This window comes from Cricetulus griseus, chromosome 6 (genome assembly GCF_003668045.3).
Source record: "Cricetulus griseus strain 17A/GY chromosome 6, alternate assembly CriGri-PICRH-1.0, whole genome shotgun sequence".
NCBI classification, from domain to species: Eukaryota; Metazoa; Chordata; class Mammalia; order Rodentia; family Cricetidae; genus Cricetulus; species Cricetulus griseus.
In genome coordinates, this window is record NC_048599.1 from 51,036,277 (window position 1) to 51,045,017 (window position 8,741).

Here is an 8,741-nt window from a genome sequence, read left to right on the forward strand (position 1 = left end):
AGAGTCTCTCACATGCCCCTGTGAAGAGTTTCACACATGCCCCTGTGAAGAGTCTCTCACATGCCCCTGTGAAGAGTTTCACACATGCCCCTGTGAAGAGTCTCTCACCTGTGCCCCTGTGAAGAGTTTCACACATGCCCCTGTGAAGAGTTTCACACATGCCCCTGTGAAGAGTCTCTCACCTGTGCCCCTGTGAAGAGTCTCAAACATGCCCCTGTGAAAGTGTCTCATCCGTGCCCCTGTGAATACTGTCTCACCATGCTCTGTTAGCAACTCCAGTGAAACTCATTGGTTAACAGAAACAAGACATGAAAGTAGAGCGGGAACTAATTGGCAAGAGGAAAGGATCTGTGTGGGAGGGAATAATGGCGTGAATATGATAAATAAAACATATGCACGTATGAATTATCACAATGAAATCCTTTATAACTTACAACTAATGTATGCTAATAAAACATCTAAAAAAGAAAATTTATTAAAGAGAAAGAAACACCTACCTTCAAGTGGAATTATTACTGAAACACAATTACATCACTGGAAAGGTGCATCTAAGCAGATTGGTATTCGGGCATCCTGGGGCCTGTATCCAGAGGGTACAGATAGAGAGTTAGCTGGTGGGAAACTATGGGAGGACATTCAGATCAGGGGACAGCATATACTTGCAGAGGGGAAGTGGCTTGAGGGACTAGGGTGTATTGGGGACAGGGACAGCCTCAGTGTAGCTACTTCTAATGGTGGGCCGTGAGGTCAGCCAGCCTATGAAGAAGCCTAGAATATCTCCCACGGAGAGTTCAGGAGTCCAGGGGGAATGTTTCAAGAACAAGTTAACTCCAGGCCTTAATCAGCCAGATTTACATTTCTCTTGGGTCAGTCAGTGTCGTTGGCTGGTGCTAGCAGATGAAGGGAGACGGGCTTTCTCCGCTGCTGTCCTATCTTGAGAATTAGATTGATAGGATACAAGTTAATAATAATAAAGCAGGCAAATGTAATATGAGGGTTTTTTTTTTTTATGATGCAAGGGCCTTTAAAAAGGAAGTAAAGAACCAGCAAACCTGATGTGTGGTGATGGGAAGGTGACTCAGCAGTTAGGGGACTTCCTGCTCCTGGCTCCCAGGACCCACATGGTGGTGATGGAGAGGAGGCCACAACTGCCTGTAACTCCAGTCCCAGAGGATCTGACGTCCTCTTCTGACTTCTAAGGGCACCTGTGAGCAGTTGGTGAGCACACATACACTCAGGCACATACACAGATAAAGATTTTTTTAAAAGAATATGTTTTGTATAACATTGAACAGTGAGGCTAAAAATTAGACAAGAGACAAAGTTAGTGAGGGGAAGGACAGTTAAAGGAAAACGAACACAATTGAACTTCTCTCAGCTGTGACTCTGCCTTGAAGTGTGTTCCGTTCCTCCTGGTATGAAGAAAGCATCTTTCTCTTCGGGGTTTTTAACCTGCCATCTTGAGGAACAGAGAGATAAGTGTGCTTTACTCATATCTGCTGTTCTTTAAGTTGTCCTTGAGGTGACCCCTCTGTCAAAGCGGCATGCTGTGTGGATGGCATATTCCCTGTCCTTCCCAGGGATAGAAGGTTTTTGGTGTCCATGGGTAACCCTGCTGAAACCCAGGGATCCAGTGTGACAGGACTTTGCTATCCTATAATAACATGCAGCTTTGGGGACCCCACTGAACCGGGCGTTGGTGGCACACGCCTTTAATCCCAGCACTAGGGAGGCAGAGGTCGGCGGCTCTCTGTGAGTTCAAGGCCAGCCTGGTCTACAGAGCAAGTTCCAGGACAGGCTACAAAGCTATACAGAAAAACCCTGTCTCAAAAAAAAAAAAAAAAGAACAAAAAAAACAAATGAATAATAAAAAGGGGGCACCCCACTGCATGACTAGGGAGCTGTGGCCCCTTACTGTTGACTGGATGTGGTTTGTATCCCAAAGCTCCATGTACTGAAAGTTTGGTTTCTAGTGTGGCAGTGAGATTTTCAAGGGGTGGGCCCAGAAGGAGGTTCTGATTTCCTGTCTCACCCACCATTGGAGCATGCTCACAAGCTTCTCTCCGGGGAATCTATCTGCTGTGACGTCACACACCCAAAGTGTCCTCACCTGAGTCAGGACTGTGCTATTTAAATTTTTAGCCTCCAAAACTGTAAACTAAACAACTTTTATTTTTTAATAAGTTCCCAGCTTCAGGTATTTCATTACAATAGCAGAATAATATGGACTTCACGCCCGCTTTGCCATGCTCAACAGGAGAGCACACTCTTTATTCCCGTGTACAGACTGTTCCCCAGTGCTAGTCCCACCGTCTCAACCCAGAATTTGAGAGGCCAAAAGAAAGGCCATAATGCTCACCTTCCCAGCACGTGGGAGAGGAGAGTGAAATGGGGCTTCCGGCTTCACTAGAGCGGTACCCAAATGTTTGGAAGATTATTTTTATTGTTTTTTAAATTTTTACTTGTTATCATTGTTGTTGATGATGATGGTGTTATTTGTGTATATGATGTATTTGAGTGTGGGTGTGCACATGGGTCAAGGGGCAATTTTAGGAATTTGCTCTCTCTTTGCATTTTGTTGAAACAGAGTCCCTCTTGACTTCTGCCATGCTGCTGTCTCCAGGCTAGAGGTTCTCTTTCCATCTCCAGTCTTGCCATAGGAGTGCTGGTATGTATCACTACATCTGGATTTATTTGTGTACACCCAGGCTTGTGTGGCAGGTGCTTGCACCTTGCCAGCCCAGACCTTTTTCAAAAAAATTTAATTAACAACTTATTTTTTTGTGGTGCTGGGCATAGAACCCAAAGTCTTCTGTGTACTGGGAAAGCACTCTACCAGTGGTCTCTTGGTGTTTTTTGAGACAATATTGTAGAGTTACTATGGCTATAATGAAACACCATGACCAAAAAGCAACTTGGAGAGGAAAAGATTTATTTGGCTTACATATCCAGGGTCACAGTCCGTTAAGGGAAGCCAAGGCAGGAACTCAAACTAGGCAGGAGCTGATGCAGAGGCCATGAAGGGATACTGCTTCATGGCTTGCTCCCCATGGCTTACTCAGCCTGCTTTCTTACAGCACCCGGGACCATCAGCCCAAGGATGGCCACACCCACAATGGGCTGGACCCTCCCCCATTCATCACTAACTAAGAAAATGCTCCACAGGTTTGCCCTACAGCCCAGTATTACAGAGCATTTTGTCAACTGAATTTCTGTCCTCTGGGATGACTTTAGCTTGTGTCAGGTTGACATAAAACTATCCCGTATAGACTGGATCTTACTATGTAGCTCAGGATGAACTCATAATCCTCCTGCCTCAGCCTCCTTTGGTGCTGGGACAACAGTCCATAGCACTATGCCTGGCTGAGGCAGAGGACATGGAGTAGCCCTGGAGTGTTTTGAATAGAAATATTGTCATCACATGGCAGCAGACTGTTCTTCCTAATGAAGTAGACCACACATGAGTACTTAGACCCCAGAACAAGCAGATGACTTCCCTGGACCCACTGGACAGTGTGGAGGCTGGGGATGTGCCATAATGCATCAGGCTCTGCTAAGACTGGAGAATTTCTTTTGCTAGGAAGAGTCCTAAAGGGGAGGGGGGGTGGGCTCCCTCATCACCCAAAGCAAAGGCCACTGTGAACAGGATGCCTCAGGGAGTCTGACACCCCCACACACACACATACACCCAGGGGGCACTATATTAGACCCTGACTGGGTGGAACCTGGATCCTTGAGCTGACTCTGGAAGCTTCTGCCTCCAGAACTCCTGCCTAGTTCCTGCTGCCCTGGCTTCCCAGCAGCCCCCAGGGCCAAGACCTTCTTCCTGCTGCTTGGCCTCTGCATTGCCCATGGCTGCATTACCTCTCCAGGCTGCCTGCTACCTGCTGAGGCTTGCCCATGCTGGATCTATGGCATCTGTACTTGCCTGCTTATCTAGTTCCTGCTGTGTTAGGCAGCTGCCACCCCGTTTTGCCAAATTTCTGTCAATCCCCATGCTTGCCACCTCATTGCCTCACATTGACTTGGAAGTAGTGTGTGTGTGTGTGTGTGTGTGTGTGTGTGTGTGTGTGTGTGTGTGTGTGTGGCCACTATATTCCCAGCCCACTCCCAGACTGAGCCCAGCTCATAGCCTTTCTAGGCTCTGTCCACTGACTCCCTCATATCAAGGGTCCCATCTTCATTTGGGCCCATACCTTCTTCACCAAAGTGCATTCCTGGACATCCAGATGCCATTTCTTCTGCCAGCTTGCAGCCAGTCACACTGCAGCTCACACACACACACACACACACACACACACACACACACACACACACACACACACTTCACCCAAAGATTTGACCTTGAAGCCAGTCTCTTGGTTTCCTGTGCCTGTGGGGCCAGGAAGATCTGGCTGTGAGAACAAAGAGCCTGTCCCACTCTTCCTCAGCTGGGAGAACCATGTTTCCTGGGAGGAACTTACCCTCCCTACACACTGGCAACTGGCCTTTCTTCTCAGGCAGAGAAACCAGCAGTAGATCTGTAAAGCCAGGGGCCAAACCTCAGAACTCATCAAGGTTAAGCTTCCGTTTTGCTCTTGGGAATTTGAGGGTCTTGTGGTTAATGGGGGCAGAGGTATGAGGTGAAAAGCCTGCCTCGAGAGGCTGGGGCCAGCTTGGACACAGTGTTTTTGAGTGCACCACACCCAGCTCCCAGAGTGACAAGCCAAAGGCCAGGCATGTGGAAGCGTCAGTTCTAGTCCAAAACAAAACTCCCTTGTGTTTTCACCAGTTTGGGCTTTCACCAGGATTAAACACTTAGCACACTGCTACTGTTCAACTGCCTTCCCTCTAGAGTCCAGACATTGAAACCTAGTGGCCGATGACATGGTATCGTCAGGCGGGACTTCAGGCTCAGTTGGGAAACTGTTTGCCCAGTATTTACGAAGCGATAGATTTTATCCCCAGCACATCAAAAACCGAGCGACCTAGAATGCCAATACTCAAGAGGTGGAGGCAGGAGCTACAGAAATCCAGTGTCATCCTCTGCTGCTTGGTAAGTTCAAAGTCACCTGGAATACATGAGCTCATGTCTCAAAAGGGAAGAAAAATAGGGGACTGAAGAGATGGCTCAGTGGTTAAGAGCACTAACTGCTTTTCCAGAGGACCCAGGTTCAATTCCCAGCTTTCAACTGTCTGTAACTCCAGTTCCAGGGGAGCCACACCATCTTCTGGCCTCTACAGACATCAGGCCTACATGTGGTACACAGACATACATGCAGGATAAACACCCATCCACATAAAATAAAAGTATCTTTAAAATGAATAAAGAGTGGGGCTTTTAAGGAGAGATGAAGGACCCCCATCGGAATGGATGAAGCCCTTATAATCAGAGACTTTAACGGGGTTTGACAAAACAATAATCAAAAGTGTTTTCAAGGGAACCACTGGGGACTCAGGGCTTCTCCTGCCAACAGAAACATCCATGGAGTGACGTGAATGAAAAGTTGGAAATGACATGGACTAGGTAGTGTCTTAGGGTTTCTTTTCTTTTCTCTTTTTTAAGATTTTATTTCTGCCTGCAAGCCAGAAGAAGGCACCAAATCTCATTATAGATGGTTGTGACCCACCATGTGGTTGCTGGGAATCGAACTCAGGACCTCTGGAAGAGCAGACAGGGCTCTTAACCTCTGAGCCATCTCTCCAGCCCCGTGTCTTGGGGTTTCTATTGCTATGAAGAGACGCTATGACCAGGACAATTTTGTGGTTGTTGTTGTTTTTTAGAGACAGGGTTTTTCTGTGTAGCTTTATAGACCATGCTTGCCTCAAACTCAGAGATCTGCCTGCCTCTGCATCCCAAGTGCTGGGATTAAAGGCATGTGCCACCAATGCCCGGTGACCATGACAACTTTCATAAAGGAAAACATTTCATTGGCACTGGCTTACAGTTCAGAGGCTTAGTCCATTATTATCATGGAGGGTGGTGTGCAGACAGACATGGTGCTGGAGAAGGAGCTGAGATCTCTCAGGCAGCAGGAAGTGAACTGACTTGAGCTTCTGTGATCTTAAAGCCCACCCCCACAGTGACACACTTCCTCCAGCAAGGCCACACCCACTCCAACAAAGCCACACCTCCTAATAGTGCTACTCCCCATGGGCCAAACATGCAAACACATGAGCCTACGGGGGCCAAACCTATTCAAACCCACAGGTCGTCTCATCGTCCCCCATCCTGTTGGTGACCCTTTCCCCTCCCTGACCTACAGCTGAATACAGATGTTATATTGTGTTCCCAGAGCACCTGGAACTCTAGGCAGCCTTAGGAGCAAGTTCTGACCAAAGAGACAAAAATTCAAGATGTGAGGACAACTTCTCAGAAGACTATTTATTTATTTATTTATTTATTTTTGGTTCTTTTGAGACAGGGTTTCTCTGTGGCTTTGGAGGCTGTCCCGGAACTAGCTGCTGTAGATCAGGCTGGTCTCGAACTCACAGAGATCCACCTGCCTCTGCCTCTGCCTCCCGAGTGCTGGGATTAAAGGCGTGCGCCACCACCGCCTGGTCCTCAGAAAACTTTTTAAAGAAAGTTTCCTCAACCAAGAGATCAGCCCCTCCCAGCCTGCAATGTGAACATGATGGCTGCAGAATGCCGGGCCAGTTTTCTCCATGAAGCAATCACAAGTTAGACACCGAAATGTGTTCCTCACAGTTCTCTGACATGAGAAGTTCAGGGTCAAGAAGTCACTATAGAAGACCACCCAGGCCTGATTGGGATGGAAGAAGTAGTCCTTGGTGCCTCTGGAGCTGCCCATGGCCAAGCTTCCCTGCTATTCCACTGTGCCACACCCGCTCTGAGAACAGTAGTGCCCTCCCCTAGCCCACACCCTGCTTGCTCTCAATCCTCTTCTACACCCCTACACCTGTAGGTACAGGGCCTGAAACCTGGTGCTCTGGTGCCTTATTCTTGAGGTCAAGGCTGCCTGCCTGTGGTAGATAGGGAGGGCGGGGTACAGATAGCCATGGCAGGAATGGAGTCTTGATACCCCTTCCACACCCTGTACAGAAATCTCAGAAGGGTGCGGATAAGGGGTGCCTTGTTCCCTCAGGTAAGGGTTGCTCTGGGGACAAGGGCCTGTGGTGGCCTGGCTCCTAGTCCTCCTCTCCCACTAGAACCCCCAAAATCCTGTATCCTGACCCTGGAGAGTCTTGTTTAAGGACTCTGAGGGTGACCCAGACGTTTGCAGATGGTTTTGACAGGAAACTTGGTGGACATCCCAACCCTTCCTTGGTGGCCAGGCCTTCTCTTTGCTCCTGTCCCATCCTTTCTTTCCGGCTGAGCAAGCAGGGGCCTGATGCTCCATGGCCCCCACCCCACAAAGGTCTTGCCCTCCAGTTAAGGATGTAGGGGACTTTAATGTTACCAGGAAAGACAAGAGACCCTATGGGAATGAGGGTCTTGGCCACTGTCTGTGATCTCAACAGCATAGAATGTCTTCATTTTGTTTTTTGAAACAGAGTTGTATGTAACCCAGGCTGGCTCCCAACCCACAATGTAGCTCAGGATGACCTTGAACTTCGGATATTTCTTCCTCTATGATGGGATTACAAGTGTACACCACCATGCCCAACTGTAACAGCTGGCATTTCTTTAGGTAAGGATAGGTGACCCAGAAGCCTCTCCCGGTTTTATATCCCTTCCTCCCTCCCTCCCTTCCTCTCTCCCTCCCTCCCTCATGTTTTGGGGCACAGATGGCTGCATAAGTCGTATATTATATTGTTACTTGCAGGGGAATGTGCCCACACTGTATGTTTTTTTGAGATGTCTTTGTTTCAGTGCACTAACTCCGTATCAGATAAATACACATGTCCCAAGGAAATCCTCATTTTGGGCTGTGTGTGTGTGTGTGTGTGTGTGTGTGTGTGTGTGTGTGTGTCTGTGTGTCTGTGTGTTCATGTATGTAAATGTTATTAATGTTAATGTAATGTCAGTCCAGAAGACAACCCTGGATGTCATTCCTCAGATGCTGCCCACTTTCTTTGCCTGTTATTGTTTTGCTTTGTTTTGTTTTATGAAACAGGGTCTCTCACTGACCTAGAACTCAACCAATCAGGCTAGGCTGCCTGGCTAATAAGCCCCAGGGATCAGCCTATCTCTGTCTGTCCAGTGCTGGGACTGCAAGCAAGCACCACCCTGCCGGGCTTTTTCCTGGGATCAGGGGATTAAACTCATGTCCTTGCATATATAAAGCAAACACGGTACTGACTGAGCTGTCTCTGCAGCCTGGAAGCTTTCACTTTTGAGGCTGTATAATGAACTAAGATGAGAGACAAGCTCTTGACAAAGAGGAAAGGCCTTCTCTTAAAGAGGCTCAGAAGAGCAACAGGCCGGTTCCTTTCTACAGAAAATGCCTTGCTTCCCAGGTGACACTACTGTGCACATGCTTCTGGGGTGTCTGCTCCAGTGCCCCTGTGCTCTTTGTCACAGTCTGGTGGCAGGGGTGGCAGTGGATCTAACAACTTCAGACACATGTCAGCCTGCAGAGGGCACAAGCTGCATGGGAAGAGAAGGGTTTCTGGGAGACATGCCTGGCTTCATAGCTGTGGTTGTGGTCCAGGTTCTGTGGCTAAGTATATGCAGGGCCAGAGAGTGGACATGAGTGCTGGATAGAGAACAGGGGAAGGGTTTGGCCTTTTGACTGCAGCTTGGAAAACCAGAAGCCAGGATGATCTTTCCCCCACCTACCTGTCCATGCCCTGACCCT

At 48.2% G+C, this 8,741-nt stretch overlaps 1 long non-coding RNA gene across 1 annotated transcript; it reads left to right on the forward strand.

Moving 5' to 3' along the window:
• Positions 1–1,025: 1,025 nt before the first annotated feature.
• LOC118238637 lies at positions 1,026–7,812 on the forward strand. The gene is made up of 4 exons (XR_004770614.1): positions 1,026–1,218; positions 2,588–2,668; positions 4,835–5,035; positions 7,495–7,812. It is a non-coding gene; the product is annotated as an uncharacterized LOC118238637 (long non-coding RNA).
• Positions 7,813–8,741: the final 929 nt, after the last annotated feature.